At 49.6% G+C, this 19,645-nt stretch overlaps 1 protein-coding gene across 4 annotated transcripts in view; it reads left to right on the forward strand.

The window, feature by feature from the left end:
• The window catches only part of BIRC6 (baculoviral IAP repeat containing 6), a 3,097,233-nt gene that overhangs the window by 2,986,130 nt on the left and 91,458 nt on the right, over positions 1–19,645 (forward strand). The window lies entirely within an intron of this gene.

Below are 19,645 nucleotides of genomic sequence, written 5' to 3' on the forward strand. Positions count from 1 at the left end.
CTGCCCACCGCTCCAGTCCCTGCTCCCGCCGTAAGTCTTCTAAGGCCCCCTCACTATCAGCCGACATTGTCTCGCAAGGCCCCTGTTACCCTTCTGCCTGCACCTGCGGCTCTGCGTACCATGGTTGAGGAGCCCGTTCAAACTGGCACTAACACCCACACCACTGATCCTCATACAGATGAGTCTGATGGTTTTTCGAAAGCTGCCAAACTCTTCAACCTGGTGCCAGAAGAGAGGAAAAAGGAGGGTTTGCTCTTTGAGCAGCGGGAGTCCTCCAAGAAAACCATCATATCAGTCCCTTTGTTGGATGACGTATGGGAGGATGGCTTAGTAGTTTTGAAGGCTCCTAATAACATGCCTGATAAGCGTGACCAGTTGGCGAAGAAATACTGGGTTTCGGAATCGGCTCATAGGTGCCTTCACGTCTCGACCTTCTCCAGACTCAGTGGTATCTTGCACCGCCAGAAAGAGGAACTCAACCCCTCTTCTTCGTCCATTGTGCCTCCAGACCAGGAGGGCAAGAAGCTTGATGCTGCAGGGAAGTGCATCACCACCACAGCAGTTTTCACCATCGAGGCCGCCAACCCCATCTCGTCAAGGTACAAAAGAGAGTTGTGGTAGAACTGGGGCCCATCCATGACTTTCTTCCTGATGATAAAAAGGCAGAAGGCTTGGCCCGGTTCCAAAAGGGTGAGTGGCTTCCGACCATGCCATCACTGTTGCTCTCGACATTGCAGACTGTAACGCTCACCTGATTCCCGCAGAGGCGCCGGTCTTGACTGGGTGAATGCCGTATCTTCAAAGGTGATGTGTAACACACGGTTGGCTCTTTGGGCTGGACCTCTGTGCACTGTATGTCTGACTCGAAGAGTAAGATGTCTTAGGTAAGTGAACGCCAAGCTCCATCTGCCTCGGGGCAGGGTGCCGTAACCAGTTTCTTCACTGGATAAGGGTGCAGGCCTCTTGACCTCAGAGGACTGCTGTCCGTCGTTAACTGCACGAACGGTAAGTTCTGGGCACTTCAAATGTCTTAAAAGGCTTTTGTAATGATATCTCTTGTTTTGCAGGGTTCCGGCGATGGCGGGCTGATGAGAGTTGAGGATCGAACCCGCGTGAGGAATAGAAGCGCCTGGAAGCACGTAAGTAAGCGCTTGTAGCCTGCTTCACGATGCACACTAACTGTCCCTTTTATCTTGCAGGTACAAGTTCGGAGCTTTAGAGAAGCTGAAGGGTGCTGGAATACCCACTGGATTCGGCGTGGGAAGGAGTAATGGCACGTGAGTAATAAAGTTGCCCAATGTCTTTAAACGCACCTTCTTTTGTCTTTCAGATGCGGGATGCAGCGCCGAAGGCCTCCGGAACATGCGAAGAGTAGGTAAGCCTTTGTCTTTCAGATGCCGGAATGCAGTGCGAAGACCTCCGGAACATGCGAAGAGTAGGTAAGCCTTTGTCTTTCAGATGCCGGAATGCAGTGTGAAGACCTCCGGAGCATGCGAAGAGTAGGTAAGCCTTTGTCTTTCAGATGCCGGAATGCAGCGCGAGGCGTTGGTGACAGCCGATGGACCAGGTAAGAGATGCGCTGCCACTGAAGACCGTAGTGCTAACCTGTTCTTTCTTTGTCTTTACAGGTGCTGCTGAAGACTGGATTCCAGGATGGTAAGCCTTTGTTGCCTTAGACCCAGGATCAGAAGCAGAAGACACAATGAGCGTTCTGCTGCAGAGAATGCAGAATAACGCAAAGCAAGATTCATCCATTGGGTGTGGTTTAAATAGCCTCCTGTAGTGCTTAGGTGTCTCCTTCCACAGCCACACCTAGGTAAGAAAAGAGTTCCTGCTTTCCAGAAGAGTTCCAGTGTTCTGAACCTAGGGAGTGGCTCCTGCCCCACCCAACAGGAAAAGTAGTCCCAAACAGAAGAGGATCAGGGGTTCAACTGGCAGGTAAGTAAGCAGCATGGTCTGCTGCAGGTAAGTCCACCCAAGCATTATGAGCCCGGCGCTTCCAGCGCTGGGACTGGGCATCTTTATGAGCCTGGTGCCACTGGCGCCAGGACAGGGTCCAAAAGGTCCCAATTGGGACTGGCTGGCACTCGGAACCGGGGTTATGGGTCTGCTTCCAAGGGAGTCGGAAAAGTTCTGATCTTTTGGAAGCAGAGATCATGACAGCACCCCCCCTGAAGGCCCCTCCCAAACCGGGCTTCTCCGGGGGTTTGGGCTTGTTAGGAAATGTTCGATGAAATCTTTTGATTAGACGAGGCGCGTGGACATATTCTGCAGGTTCCCAGTATCTTTCTTGGGGACCGTAGCCTTTCCAGTCAATCAGGTAAAATAGTTTAGATTTGGAGATCTTGGAATCCAGGATGCTTTTGACTTCAAACTCGAGTTCTCCAACTAGAATAGGTTTTGGAGATGTAGTTAGTCGGGTTTGAGGTTGCACAGGTTTTAATAGAGAGACGTGGAAGACCGGATGTATCTTCATGTGAGGGGGCAAGTCCAACTTGACCGCTACTGGATTTACTATGGTAGTGATGGAATAGGGACCAAGGTATCTTGGGTTGAATGTGCGTGGTCCTTTTAGAGGTAGATATTTGGTGGATAAACAGACTTGATCTCCTACTTGATATTGGGGGGCTTCCTTCCGATGTTGGTCTGCTCCTTTCTTGTATTGTTCTTTAGCCTTTGAAGGTGAGAAACGGCTTCCTTAAAGGCTTGGGTGATTGTAGAATGCAGGTGGTCTACTGCTGGTGTTCCAAGATCTTGGAGTGGATCCAACTCCGAGGTTCGAGGGTGACTACCGTATAAAAGAAAAAACGGGGTCTTCCCAGTTCCCGAGTGGACATAGTTATTGTAGGCATATTCGGCTATCCAAAGGATATTTTTCCAAGTTTTTTCAGTTTGTTGTAGCATGCAGCGCAAATACTGTTCCAGAGTTTGATTGGTCCTCTCGGTTTGTCCGTCGGTTTGAGGGTGGTGGCTGGTCGAAAGTCTCACATCAATTTGAGCCGACCGACAGCAACTTCGCCAAAAATGAGAAATAAATTGACTACCTCGATCCGAAATTAGAACTGAAGGAAAACCGTGCAGTCGGACGATGTTTTCGAGAAATTCTCGGGCCAGAGTTGCTGCTGTTTGTAAGCCTTTGAGTGGAATGAAATGCGCCATCTTGGAGAATAGGTCCACGATTACTAGGATCGTATTGTATCCGGAGCATGGAGGTAGATCGGTGATGAAGTCCATAGAAAGCGTATGCCAAGGGCGAGGCGGGATGTCAATAGGGCGTAAGAGGCCGGCTGGTTTTTCCTTTTGACTCTTGTTTTGGGCGCATACTCCACAGGACATTATAAAGTCTCTGATATCTTTTTTCCAAGACTGCCACCAGAAGTAGCGCTTTATCTTTTCCGAGGTCTTGGTCATACCGGGATGTCCTTCCATTAAAGAATCGTGATAACAAGAGATTACCTTTTTCTGTAAATCTGTGCTGGGCAGGTATAACCGTTCTTGGAAATATAATAGGTTGTCCTTCACCGTAAAGTCCTTTCCCTGCAGATGCCAATTCTGTATGTCTGCTGGAGTTACCAGTAGCCTGGCTTTATCCTTAACTTCCTCTATGGATTGTGTGGCGATTACACCTAGAATTCTTTGTTCGGGAATGATAGGTACAGGTTTAGGATTGATCAAATGTTCTTCCACTCCCATCCGAGAAAGGGCATCAGCTTTACCGTTTTTTGTACCAGGTCGATAGGTAATTATGAAGTCAAACTCGGCAAAGAATAGTACCCAACGGAGTTGCCTAGAGGATTGAGCTTTTGCGGTTTTCAAATATTGCAGGTTTCGGTGATCTGTAATCACAGTAACGGTGTGTCGGGCCCCCAGAAGATAATGCCGCCAAGCCTTAAAGGCGGACTTGATAGCTAGAAGTTCCTTATCTGTAATAGTATAATTGATTTCAGGAGGCGAGAATTTGCGGGACCAAAATGCCACGGGATGCAACTGATTGGTTACTGGGTCCTTTTGTGATAGAACTGCCCCCATGGCAAGGCTCGAAGCATCAGTTTCAACGATGTAGGGGAGTTCTGGGCGAGGATGTTTTAAGATCGGTGCAGAGATAAATCTAGTCTTCAAATTCTGGAAAGCTTGTTCCGCCTCGGTAGACCATTCAAAACGTTTGTTTTTCTTTAACAAGGCGGTGATGGGCTGGACTATTCAAGAGAATTTGGGGATAAACCTGCGGTAAAAGTTAGCGAAGCCTAACATGCTTTCAACACCTTTTACGGAGGATGGCGATGGCCATTTGAGAATTGCATCGACCTTCTTTGAATCCATACGCACTCCGCTAGGTGATTATATGAATCCCAAGAATTCAACTTCAGTCACGTTGAAAACACATTTTTCCAACTTAGCGAAAAGTTTGTGTTGACGCAATCTCTCGAGGACCATTTTCACGTGTTTCCGATGTTCAGTTTCCGATGAAGAATAAACGAGGATGTCGTCAATGTAAACAACAACACACACATCTATGAGCTCTCTGAGGACATCGTTCATAAAATATTGAAAGGCGGCCGGGGCATTGCAAAGTCAGAAGGGCATGACCTGATATTCAAATAGCCCATACTTGGTGCGGAAGGCCGTCTTCCATTCATCGCCCTCTTTTACTTGTACCAAGTGGTAGGCTCCTCTAAGATCCAGCTTTGTATATATGCATGCTTTTCTGACTTGGTCCAGGAGTTCAGGGATCAAAGGTAACGGATATCTATTCTTAAAGGTGATCTGGTTCAGGGCGCGATAATCTATACAAGTTCTAAGGTCCCCTTCTTTTTTTGGAACGAAGAACAAAGCTGAGGCAGCAGGGGACTTGGAAGGACGAATAAACCCATTCGCTAGGTATTGATCCAGGTATTGTCGGAGGTGAAGATTCTCAGGCTCGGTGAGGGCATAAATTCTACTACAAGGAGGAGTAGATCCAGGTATCAGGTCTATCTGGCAGTCATAAGACCTATGAGGAGCTAGAGAGTTAGCCTGATCCTTCCGGAAAACATCTTGGAATTCTAGGTATTCAGGAGGTAACTGAGGAGCCTCCGAGGAAATTGCTGCCAGTGCAACACCAGGTGGAGGGTGACAAGTAGAGACACATTCTGGAAACTGAACCGTTCTTGCTCGCCACTCGATCTGAGGATTGTGCTTCTCTAACCAAGGAATTCCTAGAATAATCTGGAACTGAGGGGCCTTGATCACATCGAACACGATCTTCTCATGGTGTCCATCTTGACTTACTAGCGTCACTTCTTGGGTGGTATGCGTTACTGGTCCGGAGGCTATCTCCGTACCATCCACCGTAGTAATGACGTCCTTTACAGCCTTTGGACAAAGAGTCAGATTCATCCTCAAAACCATTTCATGATCCACATAATTGCCGATGGCACCGCTGTCGACGTAAGCTTCAATCGCATGTAATCGATCCGGATGTTCAGGGCTAATGAGGACCATAGGTATCACGAAATGCGAGGTCACGGAACTGGTTTTAACGCTCGGCAAGAGGACCTCTATTCTTGTTGGGCGAGGTCGTTTCCCTGCTTAGAGTTTGTGACCCTGGTAACTGCAGCTCCTACTATCTTGGCTGGTTTCACCGGACAGTCTCGAAGAAAGTGCCCCGAGTTTCCGCAATAGAGGCATAATTGCAGCTGTTTTCTCCTTTCCCGCTCCTTTTGTGTTAGTGGTCCTTTCAGGCCCCCTATTTGCATGGGTTCCCCGGAGACTACTCCTTTGGTAGGAGTTGGTGGTTTGGAAAATACTCGAGCATCAAACTTGGAACGATCGGCCTTCCTGTTCTGCAGTCTGTGGTCAATTTGAACGACTAAGTCAATATAGTCCGAACAGTCTTGCGGGGGATTCACTACTTGGGCTAACACATCTTTGAGCTCTCCACGTAGACCTCTATAAAACAGCGTAATCCTTTTGTCCTCAGGCCATCGAGTTTCCACTATCAGTCTGTTGAAAGACGCAATATAAGCCAAAAGGTCTTGATTACCCTGTCGCAATGAAAGGAGCTCATTGCCCAAGGCCTGCCCCTGTGAATGTCTTGCAAACAGTTTTTCCATACTGAGCTGAAAAGCTTGAAAATCATGGAGAACCGGATCATCTTGATTAACTAGAGGGATCGACCAGTCTGCCGCATTGCCACTAAGGTACGAAAGCTACCTTAGCTTGATCAGTTGGAAAGGCTGCTGGCCGGCATAAGAAGTGCAACCGGCACTGATTAATAAATTCTGCAAACCTCTTTGGGTCACCAGAAAATCGTTCGGGCGGAGCCAGAGGTGCATTCCCAGGTAGGTTGATCTGCACTGGGTTCGTAGAGGATGTTGAAGGAAGATTTGCCCCTGATGCGGGTAACGGAGTTTGTCCGGCTTGTGACTGTAGCAATTGTCTAGCGAGATAGTCTGTTCGCTCCTTGGAAATAATCAGTTCCCTTCTTAGAGCATTCGTTTCCTGACGGGCTGCATGCACATCTGCTCTTAGTTCCCCAAGTAACTGGGCTAGCTGGTCGGTATCCGAGGTTTCCATAGCGCCTGGGTGGGAGTTTTGCGATAGGCTTTGCGTTCTGTAACGCTCACCTGATTCCCGCAGAGGCGCCGGTCTTGACTGGGTGAATGCCGTATCTACAAAGGTGATGTGTAACACACGGTTGGCTCTTTGGGCTGGACCTCTGTGCACTGTATGTCTGACTCGAAAAGTGAGATGTCTTAGGTAAGTGAACGCCGAGCTCTCCATCTGCCTCGGGGCAGGGTGCCGTAACCAGTTTCTTCACTGGATAAGGGTGCAGGCCTCTTGACCTCAGAGGACTGCTGTCCGTCGTTAATTGCACGAACGGTAAGTTCTGGGCACTTCAAATGTCTTAAAAGGCTTTTGTAATGATATCTCTTGTTTTGCAGGGTTCCGGCGATGGCGGATGGCGGGCTGATGAGAGTTGAGGATCGAACCCGCGTGAGAAATAGAAGCGCCTGGAAGCACGTAAGTAAGCGCTTGTAGCCTGCTTCACAATGCGCACTAACTGTCCCTTTTATCTTGCAGGTACAAGTTCGGAGCTTTAGAGAAGCTGAAGGGTGCTGGAATACCCACTGGATTCGGCATGGGAAGGAGTAATGGCACGTGAGTAATAAAGTTGCCCAATGTCTTTAAACGCACCTTCTTTTGTCTTTCAGATGCCGGAATGCAGTGCGAAGACCTCCGGAGCATGCGAAGAGTAGGTAAGCCTTTGTCTTTCAGATGCCGGAATGCAGCGCGAGGCGTTGGTGACAGCCGATGGACCAGGTAAGAGATGCGCTGCCACTGAAGACCGTAGTGCTAACCTGTTCTTCTCCAGCATGGGGTCTGGCATGGATTCACATGCTCATGAATATTCCCCGTCGTCAGGCTGGGAATCCTCAGTAAAGAAAAAACCAGTATCAGTTTCGTTTCTGATCTGTCTTTCGTAGTAATAACCAATCACTGGTCTCTGCGTCATACTGACCACAGCCAATGACTGCCCTCTACCTAAGCACCGCCTCTGGCAGCCATCTTCAGATTTTTACCGCACGTTCATGTGTTGGGATCCTCGTGCTATTGCTCTCGAGCGTTAGTGCTATTTTTTCACGTTTTTTTCTCAAAACTTCGTTTTTCCGGTCAAAAGAGCCTCAAGCTCCACCGACTCTCCATCCGATCAACGGGGACCCGTGTCGGATCCGTCTACGCCCCTCAAGGGTGAAGATTTCGTCGAGCTACGTTTTGGAGGACTCCAGAAGCTTCTCAGGCCCGGACATGGCCCAGGAGAAGGGAAGCTTGACGCCCGGAAAGCTGTTCAGGGTCTGCCCTGGATGCCAGCTGCAGAACGTCTTTAAGGAGGACGAACACTCCTTTTGTCTCTACTGCTTACATGAGGACAAGACGCACGTGGAGAAGGACTGTGCGTTTTGCGGCAATATGTCGGAGCGGACCATGAAGGACCGCCACCAACGCCTCGCCAACTGGCTGGAAGGGAAGAGCCCGTCAGGCAAGAAGAAGAGGAAGAAATCCGAGCGGTCTTCTAAGACCTTTGAGGACGCCCCGGCGACGGGGGTCCAACACAAGGCCAAGCACCACGAGTCTGCTGTCACCGGGAGCGCCGAACGGTCGGGCTCTACGGGCGCCAGGCAGGGCGCACCCTCCCCGGCACCTTCAGCCATGAGCCAACGCTCTGGGTCGGGTAAGAGGAAGGGCAAGCACCCGGCGAAGCTCCTGGAGAGGCCCCGGTCGAGCTCGAAGGCCCATCGGAGGGGGAGCGAGGCCTCCTGGAGGTAAAGGCGTTGCTCAGGAAGGGCGCCATCTAACTCGTCCCAAAGAGGCTTCGGGGCTCCGGAGTTTACTCGAGATACTTCCTCGTGAAGAAGACGACGGGAGGATGGCGCCCCATCCTAGACCTGCGACGTCTGAACAAGTTCATCAAGGCGCAGAAGTTCCGGATGGTCACCCTCCAGCACGTCCTGGGTCAGCTGGAGGAAGGAGACTTCCTGTCTTCGTTGGATTTGGAGGATGCCTACTTCCATATTCCCATCCTAAAGGGGCACCGAAAATTCCTCAGGTTTGTGGTCCAAGGGCGTCACTACCAGTTCAAAGCCCTCCCCTTCGGACTACGGTCGGCACCCAGGGTATTTACCAAGTGCCTTGCACCGGTGGCGGCGCAGCTGCGCCGCGAGGGGATCCACGTCTACCCCTACCTGGACGACTGGCTCATCCGAGCCAAGACGAGGGAGCTCGTCGTGGAGCACACGGCAAGGACCGTCCAACTTCTCACGGACCTGGGATTCTCCGTGAACTACGCCAAGTCCCACCTGGTACCCGCGCAAAACGCACTGCTTCTGGGAGCGAAGCTCGACACAGTGTCCCTTCTGGCCTCCCCGTCGGAGGAAAGGACCAGGTCCATCCTGGGCAAGGTACAGCGGATGTTGGTTTCCGACGCGGCCAAGGTGAGGTCCATCAAGTCCCTCCTCGGAATGATGTCTTCTTGCATATACCTCATTCCCATGTGCAGGCTCCGGATGCGCCCGTTGCAGGAGTTCCTGGACGCGCGCTGGATCCAAACGACGGGCGGCTTCGAGGAGAGGATCACACTCGACGAGAGTTTCCGCCAAGCGGTCCGGTGGTGGGGCACCCGCGCGCATCTGACGGCGGGCATGGACTTCCAGACCCCAGACCACCAGGAGACAGTGACCACGGATGCCTCCCTGGAAGGGTGGGGAGCGCACACCGAAAATCTGCACGCGAGAGGCCTTTGGCTCCCGACGGAGAAGTCCCTCCATATCAACGTCCTGGAGCTCCGTGCAGTGTTCTGGGCCCTCAGGTCCTTCCTTCCGTCCCTCAAGGGCAAGGTGGTGAGGATCTTCACCGACACCACCACCACCATGTTTTACATCAGGAAACAGGGCGGAACCAGGTCCCCAGCACTGTCCAAGGAGGCGCAGGACCTGTGGCATTGGGCGTCGCCCAAAGGATGTTTCTGGTGCCGTTTCATCTGGCAGGGATAAAAAACACCATCGCCGACTCACTCAGCAGGGAGCTGCGCTCGTGCCACGAGTGGGAACTACGGCAGGATCTAGTGGATCGCCTCTTCCGACTGTGGGGAACACCCCAGATCGACCTGTTCGCGACGGCGACGAACTCCAAGTGCCGGAGGTTCGCCAGCAGGTTTCCCGAGGCGAGGAGCATGGGCGATGCTTTCTCGTTCCCCTGGGAGGGCCTGTTCCTCTACGCGTTCCCTCCTTTGCCACTGCTAATCCGGCTCGTCAACCAGCTCAAGAGGTCATGGTGCAGGATGATCCTCGTCGCATCTGCGTGGCCGAGGCAGATATGGTTCCCGGACCTTCTGGACTTATCAGCGTCCCCGCCAATCAAGCTGCCGGTGGAGGCGGATCTACTCTCCAGGGAAGGAGGTGCCATCCTCCACCACGACCCGAAATCGCTGAACTTGCAGGCCTGGCTCCTGCAGCGCTAGAGTTTGGAGGATACGACATACCGGCCGACTGCAGAGAGGTTCTTGCAAAGGCCAGGGCGTCCTCGACTCTTAAATGCTACGGACACAAATGGAAGAGGTTCTCTGTCTGGTGCCACGCACAGAAGATTAACCCTCTACGGATTACGGCTCCCCAGGTACTGCCGTACCTGCTGACGCTGGCCAAAGCTGGACTGGCACACGCGTCCATCAAGATTCATCTTGCTGCGATCTCCCGATACACCAGAACCACGGGCCGGACGTCCTTGTGGTCTCATAGTCTGGTGAAAGAGTTCATGAAGGGACTGTTCAGATCGTTCCCGCCGGTGAAGGCTCCGGCCCCGGCATGGGAGCTCAACGTGGTGCTGACCACGCTCATGGGACCTCCGTTCGAGCCTCTGCACTCGGCCCCGTTGAAGTTTCTGTCGTGGAAAACAGCGTTTCTTGTGGCCATCACCTCCGCACGACGGGTGGGAGAGATCCAGGCCCTTTACTGCAAGGCCCCGTACTTGACTTTTCACGACACGAGGGTAGTGCTCAGGACGCACCCCTCCTTCATGCCCAAGGTACCGTCGGACTTCCATCTCAACGAACCCTTGGTGTTGCCTGTGTTCTTCCCGTCGCCTTTGTCGCCGGCTGAGAGGACTTTGCACTCGCTGGATGTGGCTAGAGCGCTGAAGTTCTACGTGGACCGCACGAAGTGTTTTCGGAAGACGTCACAACTCTTTGTGAATTTTGGTCGTGTCAATCAGGGGAAGGCTCTCTCGAAGGCTTCCATTTCCAGATGGCTCTCCGGCTGTATCATGTACTGTCATCGGTTGGCAAACCGACCGCTGCCTGGCCGTCCGAGAGCCCATTCCACCAGAGCGATCGCAGCCACCACGGCGTTCCTTTCTGGTGTGCCCCTGCTGGACATATGCAGGGCTGCTACTTGGAGGTCGACGCACACCTTCACGACATTCTACTGCGTCGATCGGGATTCCAGGGAGGAGTCCAGGGTCGGCCAAGCAGTGCTGTGCAACCTGTTCGCCTGAGGTGAGCCTGGTGAGGAGGTAAGATGCTTAATGTTGGGTTTGATGTAATGCTTAATGTTGAGCCTTTGCCACATCCCGTGGTTGTGCATGTGTGTACTGCTATGTATTCTTTATTCATGAGCATGTGAATCCATGCCAGACCCCATGCTGGAGAAGGAACAAGTTACTTACCTGTAACTGTTGTTCTCCGGCATGGGTCTGGCATGGATTCACATGCGAACCCTCCCGCCTACCCCTCTGCGGCTCTTCACTTGGTCATACTGCCACTTCACGTGCTTCCAAATCTGAAGATGGCTGCCAGAGGCGGTGCTTAGGTAGAGGGCAGTCATTGGCTGTGGTCAGTATGACGCAGAGACCAGTGATTGGTTATTACTACTAAAGACAGATCAGAAACGAAACTGATACTGGTTTTTTCTTTACCGAGGATTCCCAGCCTGACGACGGGGAATATTCATGAGCATGTGAATCCATGCCGGAGAACAACAGTTACAGGTAAGTAACTTGTTCCTTTCTTTGTCTTTGCAGGTGCTGCTGAAGACTGGATTCCAGGATGGTAAGCCTTTGTTTCCTTAGGCCCAGGATCAGAAGCAGAAGACACGATGAGCGTTCTGCTGCAGAGAATGCAGAATAACGCAAAGCAACATTCATCCATCGGGTGTGGTTTAAATAGCCTCCTGTAGTGCTTAGGTGTCTCCTTCCACAGCCACGCCTAGGTAAGAAAAGAGTTCCAGAAGAGTTCCAGTGTTCTGAACCTAGGGAGTGGCTCCTACCCCACCCAACAGGAAAAGTAGTCCCAAACAGAAGAGGATCAGGGGTTCAACTGGCAGGTAAGTAAGCAGCATGGTCTGCTGCAGGTAAGTCCACCCAAGCATTATGAGCCCGGCGCTTCCAGCGCTGGGACTGGGCATCTTTATGAGCCTGGTGCCACTGGCGCCAGGACAGGGTCCAAAAGGTCCCAATTGGGACTGGCTGGCACTCGGAACCGGGGTTATGGGTCTGCTTCCAAGGGAGTCGGGCAAGTTCTGATCTTTTGGAAGCAGAGATCATGACAGCGACTCTGACTTACACCAAATGGGGACTGTGTGGCTATTCAACACCAAGGTTGGCTAAAAGCTACACATTTCCACACGGATGTGCAAACCAAAGTCATCAACATGCTGTTCGATGGAGACAACCTGTTTGGAAAAGCGGTCTATGATGCTCACCAGGCCATCAAGATCGACAGAGACACTGTGCTCTCTAAGGACCCTCCAGCAGAGGAGGCTGTCCTTCCATTCCCCAAACGGGATAGTCGCCAGATCTTTCAAAGGTTACACCAGCCCCTATCGCTCCACCACCCACGAGGCTTATAGGGCTCGCTCCCAGGCCTACGGCAGGGGTACCCAGCATAGTTATCGCCCCCACCCTTTCAGGACACAGACGCAGCCCTGAATCCGCCCAGGATCTAAGCCCCCACTTCTGCACCGCAGTGGGAGACTGACTATCAGACTTTGTCAATCAGTGGGGAAAGATTGCCACAGACAAATGGGTGCTGGATGTTCTGCAGCAGGGCACACTTTGGAATTTCAAGACGGGTGCCCCTGCATTCCTCCTGTCAGGTGTCAAAAGCTGCACATGGCACAGCTGCTGCAGGAGGTCCAATCAATGCTTTGTAAAGAGGCAATAGAAGCAGTCCCTCAGCACATCTGCGGCTACAGAGTGTACTCTAGATACTTTCTACTAAAGAAGTCAGCAGGGTGGCAACCAATCCCACACTTGTGGCGCCTCAAGTTCCCCAAAGCCGAAAAGTTCAGGTTGGTCATGTTGCAACACATGCTCGACCAGCTCGAGGAAGGGGACTTTCTGACAACTCTCGACTTGAAGGATGCTTACTTCCACTTCCCCATTCATCGCAAGTAACAGACGTTCCTGTGTTTTGTCATCCAGGGAAGACTTACTAGTTCAAGGCCATTCCCTTTAGTCTGAGATCGGCTCTGAGGGTGCTCACCAAAAGCTTGGCCCTGGTGGCAAAGCATCTACGACGCAAGTGAATCCACGTCTACCTTTATCTGGACGATTGGCTCATTCAGTCCTGCTCCCATGCTCTGGCAACCCAGCACATAGCTGAGACCATGCGACTTCTGAAGTTGCTAGGCTTTTCGATCAACTATCCAAAGTCTTACGTAGTGCCGTCTCAGAACGCTCTGTTCCTGGGCACCCTACAGCACCATCTCCTTTCCATTGACTCCCTCAGAAGAGAGAGTGATGGCCATCCTGGGAAATGTCAACCGCCTGTCAGCAGCTGCTGTTGTAAAATTCCGGTCAGTCAAGTCCCCGGTGGGTCTGATGTCTTCCTGCATCCATCTGGCCCCTTTTTGCAGGCGTCAGATTAAACCCCTTCAAGAATTTCTGGATGCCACGTGGCAGCAAGTCACTGGCACATGGACTGACAAGATCGCCCTCAATCGGGCATTCCGTCAAACACTGCAATGGTGGTCAGTTTGTCCACACCCCACTCAGGGAGCTCCCTCTCAGATTCCTCCAAGCAAGGCTACAGTCACGACCGACGCCTCTCTGGAAGGTTGGGGAGCCCACACAGGACAGACTCACGCCAGAGGCCTGTGGCTCCCAGAAGAAAAGGAGTTTCACATCAGCGTCCTGGGACAGTGAGCAGTTTCCTGGGCCCTCAAGTCTTTCCAGACTCTGCTCCAGGGAAACGTGCTGCAGGTCTTCACAGACAACACCACCACCATGTTTTACATCGGGAAATAGGGCGGGATTCGCTCCCCTGCTCTCTCCATGAAAGCCCAGTCTCTATGGGACTGGACCATTCTTCTGCACATTTTTCTCATCCCTTTTCACCTAGCAGGCGTCAAGAACACAATTGCATACTCTCGGCAGGGATCTGCGGTCCTGCCACGAATGGGAGCTTCAGCAAGCGCTGGTGTCGCACCTCTTCAAGTGGGGTCTCCCTCAAATTGACATCTTTGCGAAGGCTGCCAACTCCAAGTGTCAAAGGTTTGCCAGCAGGTATCATCAGCCAAGGAGTCTGGGGTACGCCTTCTCGTTCCCCTGGGAGGGCCTCTCCCTGTAAGCTTTCCCTCCGATTTTGCTGTTGCTATGTGTGATCAACATACTCGGACGTTGCCACTGCAAGGTGATCTTCATCGCACCAGCATGGCCAAGGCAGATCCTGTACACAGACCTTCTCCATCTGCTGGTTGCCCTGGCCCTCAAACTACCTCCACTTCCCAACCCAAAGAAGGAGGGTCAATCCTGCACTATGATCCAGCATCGCTGAGCCTCATGGTCTAGCTCCTGCAGCCTTAGAATTTGGACACTATTCACTTGCTTTGGCATGCTTGCAGATCCTGGCCACAGCCAGGATCCCCTCTGTTGTCTTGCTACAGGCACAAATGGAATAGCATTACGGTGCAGTGCCATGCACAGATGATTTCCCCCCTACGTGTGACTGCGCCGCTACTTCTCCTGTACCTGCTCTCGCTGGCCAAGGCTAGCCATGCCCATACTGCTATCAAGGTCCACCTGGCCACCATCCCCCGATTCACCCAGGCTCCAGGCAAGCTCTCCCTGTGGTCGCACATGCTTGTTAAGGAGTTCCTCAAGGGCCTCTAAAGAACATTCTTTCCAGTGAAGCCTCCTGCTCCGGCTTGGGAGCTGAACATAGTACTCAATAAACTAATGGGGCCTCCATTTGAATCAATGCATCGAGCCCCTTGAAAGTTTGTCATGGAAGACCACCTTCCTGGTGTCTAACACTTCGGACAGACAGGTAGATTCAGGCCCTCTACTGTAAGCCTCCTTATTTGTCTTTCTACTCCACTAAAGTAGTTCAACGGTCCCATCCTTCCTTCATGCCGAAGGTTCTGTCGGACTTTCATCTCAACAAGCCTTTGGTTCTTCCAGGGTTCTTCATGATTCCTCCTTCGTCTGCTGAAAGGGTGTTGCATTCCCTGGACATTGCACGTGCCCTGAAGTTCTATGTTGCATGCACAAATGAATTTCGAAAGACATCCCAGGTTTTGGTCAATTTTGGACCCGGTCTAAGACTTCCATCTCCAGGTGGCTCTCTGTAAGGTATCATGCGACGCCATTTTCTCACCAATCGACTGCTTCCAGCTGGATGAGGGCCCATTCCACCAGAGCCATTGCAGCAATGGTGATTTTTCTCTGGTATTCCCCTGCTAGACTTCTGCAGGACTGCTACCTGGAGGTCTAACCACACCTTCAAAAGATTCTAATGCATCAACAGAGATTCCTGGAAGGAGTCACGAGTCGGCCAAGCAGTGCTGCGCAACCTGTTCATTTTTTGGTGAGTCTATTCCAAGGGTAAGTGTATTGGTGTTTTGCTTCTGTGACCCTTGCCACCTCACAGGGGGGCGAGGGGGCTGTATTTGTACGGCTGTGTAATCGTATTCATGAGTATGTGAATCCATCTAAGACCCCAAGCTGGAGAAGAAAAAAGTTACTTACCTGTAATTCTTGTTCTCCTGCATGGGTCTTGCGTGGATTCACATGTGAACCCTCCCTCCTTCCTCTCTTTGGCTCTTCTTGGTTCATACTGCCACTTTACATGCTCTACCAAATCTGTAGATGGCCACCAGGGGTGGAGTTTAGGGAGACAGCTGTCATTGGATGGGGGGGTAGTATGATCCAAAGGACAGTGATTAGTTTAAAAGAGAAATGCAGTTTTCAGGCTGAAGTAAAACTGCTTTTCTTGTTTACTGAGGAGTCCAAGCCTGACGCTGGGTAATATTCATGACCATGTGAAACCAGGTCAGACACATGCTGGAGAACAGGAGTTACAGGTAAGTTACTTGTTCCTTATACTGCCTTGAGAAACTAAAATGGTTTTCAATACTTAATGTTAAAGCATTCAAATTTCAGGCAGTAAGCACGTTATACTAAAACGAATGTGGCCTATTTTCTATAGATTGTGATTTTCACAATAAATAAGTGAAGGGCATAGACAGCTATAGTCTGGGTAACACATTTATATAAAAGTATGTTAATGTATCGCTCCTATTGCACATTGTGTTTTCTACTGTGTTCTTCTCCTTTCATTGTCATTCAATATTTTCCACCCTCTGAGCAGCCTAACGCAATATTGTTGTATTGCTCGGTCTGCTGTCTAGGGGAATCTCCCAGAGTAGCACTGCTTTTAGATTGCCACTTCTAACATTTTGCTTTTAATCATTGTAATGAACATCAGAGCTATGTGAGTTATGGTGAGTGCCTGATCATAAGAACAGTAGAAGGTATTCCTTGAGTTCCTATAGAAATTACTTGCACACACAAATGCATTCATAGTACAAAAATACAACTAAAATGTGTGATTAAAAGCATTTAATATTTTAAACAACGAAAGTGACAATGTGCTTTTCATAGGAACACCGGTATTCATCAAGTTAGAAAGTTACCTTTATTGTAAATGTTACATAGTACAGAAATACAGATTCCATGTGAGAGTCCAAAACCATTTACTCAAAGCAATCCATTGAATTAGAAAACACCTTAGTTCTAAGTACTACAAGACAAGTCAGTAAGAATATTTTGCACAGTGTGCAAATTAACAGACCCTTCCACATGCCAGACATGTTTCAATCCCTCAAACGTTGACTGGATCGTGCTGAGGGGCAACAGTTTAGTGGTGTGCAAAATCTATAAAACAGTTGTTCATAGGGGTACAGTTAAATTGGGTCCGTTATATCGCTGTTTCTTTCTTAGGTTCACTGAAAGGGCCCAAAAACTGTCCTACGAGCTATACAAATGAGGGGTGCCGTTTTAGAAGTGATAATGTAATTTGCACGTATGCCCAGTAAACTCAGGCCCACAACAAAAACCTCAAGTTTATAGTCTACCTGGGTATAGAACAAAGGGAACAAAACATGCACAAAAGCTTGGATTAAGATCCCAATAGACGATTGTCAACAAACAGAATTGGAATAGAATAAGGCACATAAGAGTCACACGTAACACAGGTATTAAATGGACCCATGCATGGTTGGAATCATTGACTGGAAAAGTTGGACATTTTTGCGGCGAGGAAGGCCTTGTATCAAGCAGTAGACACAATGGATACAAGTTTTTGAAAACCTTTATTTATGAATTTGGTTGGGATGGTGGAACTCCTATCTTGCCCTAACTCAAAAATGAGAGTAATCACGACCACTAAACAACAATAAATATGTCCAAGTCAGTCTGGTCAAAATAAAAAGGCCTATTCTAAGAAACCCTAACATTGCCCTCCTTCTCAAGATAACAAATGTGCTAATGGAATACTTAAAGGAAAATAGTGTGTCAAAAATAAATGTCAGAATGGCTTCATCACCAACTCCCTTCCCCAGGTTCAACCCCCGGCGTCTAGAGAGTCTGTCTATAAACAAAGGCTAGTTGGCTGGTACAGTTCTATCAGTCTTGCACAGTTAGCTTACTGGTACATTACAAAAGTTCAATCTCAGGCTTTTAAGTGTTGGTAGTTCAATCACTGCCTTAGGCTTCAGCCACCTTTCCATCAATACTTAGTTGGTATGCTTTACATTTCTCACAGTTCTGCACAGGCTTCCCTCTGCTGGCCTCAAGCCTGTCTTTTCGTGGGGGTTCCCTTCCCCACATTTTTATCCAAAACCTATTTCACTGCCAAAGACTTTTGAAACTGCAAGGAATTTACATAGACCTCTGCATGACCACTTCAACCTCTTTCCACATTCTTTCAATTCACAATCTTTTCTAGCAGCACCAATGCCTCTTGGTACTTGTAGTTCTTATTCTCTTTCACTTGCCTTCTTGACCTTTTCCAAAGTTCTTATACTCAACTTTTGCCCTCTTGGCATATTCCACAATTCACATATTTCATTTTCCTTATTCAACTTTCTTTCGTTTAGTCTCCGCTTGTCATGTTTCAAAACAAAGTTCATAACATTTCACAGAGACCTTCAAATGTGCGCCTTCCTTGTGCAGAACCATTCTGCTACTTTGTTTCCTTTTCCTTTAACAATTGTCCTCCACATTCGTGTTTTATCGGTACACAGGCAAACTTTACCTTTCAAATCAGTCACTTTTTCTTTAACATCAACCAGACTTTTGTTGCTCTTGATAAATCACTAGTTGTGCTAAATGACATGCTTTCATCTTTTCTTTGCAATTCAACACCTTCTCTGCTCCTCCCCAACTCTGCCGTTCATCCGGGAGGGTTGGAGGCAGTTTCCTGGCATCTGGACGATTTCTTGCTTCTGCTCGCTCGGCTGTGCTTTTTGAACACTCGCGGCTTCCCGAAAGCTTGGAAATCACACCTGGCTTATTTTCGATCCTCTCAGTTGTTGATCAGCCCGTTGGCCTTCCAACTCCCACAGCCTGGTTCGCAACAGCCTCGCAAGAGCTGTTCCTTCAGGTACCAAGGCTCTCTCAAAGTTTGCTTGTGCGCGCCACCATTTATTTTCACAGGGAGTCTTAATAAGTGGCAGGTGTGCATTAGAGCTACGTGCCTGACTCTGCGTGGCCTCATTACAGGGACAACGCCAATGCTAGCCAGGGGAGGTAATCCTTCTTACATCATTCCTCGTCTTCCTTGGTGCAGTTTTTTGTCAAAACGAAGTGGGGAGGAATTATGAGAGTTGTAGTTTCCCACAAAATAAACAGCGATAAGGGTTGGATGGGCTGTGGAAAAAGGGGATACCATGTCTCACCATTGGGGAAAAACTCCCTGAGGACCCCCTACCTAGGTGATCCTCCCTCCCTTGTCCACCCCCATGGTCGGGATCCAAAAGAGATGGCCTTTCCCTGGCCACCTGAGTAAGGGATCCCCAGGGACTAGCTTATGAAACACCCTCTGGTCTTTCACATAGTCTACAACTGTCTTTCAGGCTATCCCATGTATATCTGAGGAGTTGAACCATACAGCCGGTAGTTTTGTTGGTCCAATACCTTAACTCAATGTTCCATAATCGTCATGGGATTTGAACTAGTACGTTTCAACCTGATGTTATCAATGGGACAGAAATTGCACTTTCATCCAACTACCATGATCGGAGGTTTTCGAATAACCTAGAATGATCAATTTCCCATTAACATTTGTTCTTAATAGTGCACATTTATTAAAACTGGTCCACTGCCTTGTGCACAGGCCAATTTTTACACAAGTTCCCCTATACAACAACTTCTGTTTATGGCTCATTTGTGCTTTTTTTAACTAGATAAGGTTAAGTATGCTTTTTTTTATTAAAAAAAGTCAAATGATTTGCCAACTTTTGGCCTAAATATGGTAAAGGGCATAAGCAATAGACTGGGCTAAGTACTGTAGTGTGTTAACAATCTATGCTGAGTGTATCCTATGTATGTGAGAAGTAGTGTTATGCGAAAGCATACGCGCAGCATGAAATGATTTATACGTTTTTGCTCCAAGAATGATGTGGAAGTGACTGGATGTAATGCCCATCTCCTGCTGAAAGCAGAGGTGGTTCAGGCTGTCCTTGCTCTCCTTTGGAAATCCAACAAGATATGAAACAAGAGAAATTGGAGTGTGAACTGCCAGATGTATAGAGGGTCTGTAGCAGGAAATGTCTGCAATAGTCTGATGCATTGGCCGTGTCAGTGCTTGGTGTTTTATGGGTTTCTTGGT

This window comes from Ambystoma mexicanum, chromosome 4q (genome assembly GCF_040938575.1).
Source record: "Ambystoma mexicanum isolate Mex_15411 chromosome 4q, UKY_AmexF1_1, whole genome shotgun sequence".
NCBI classification, from domain to species: Eukaryota; Metazoa; Chordata; class Amphibia; order Caudata; family Ambystomatidae; genus Ambystoma; species Ambystoma mexicanum.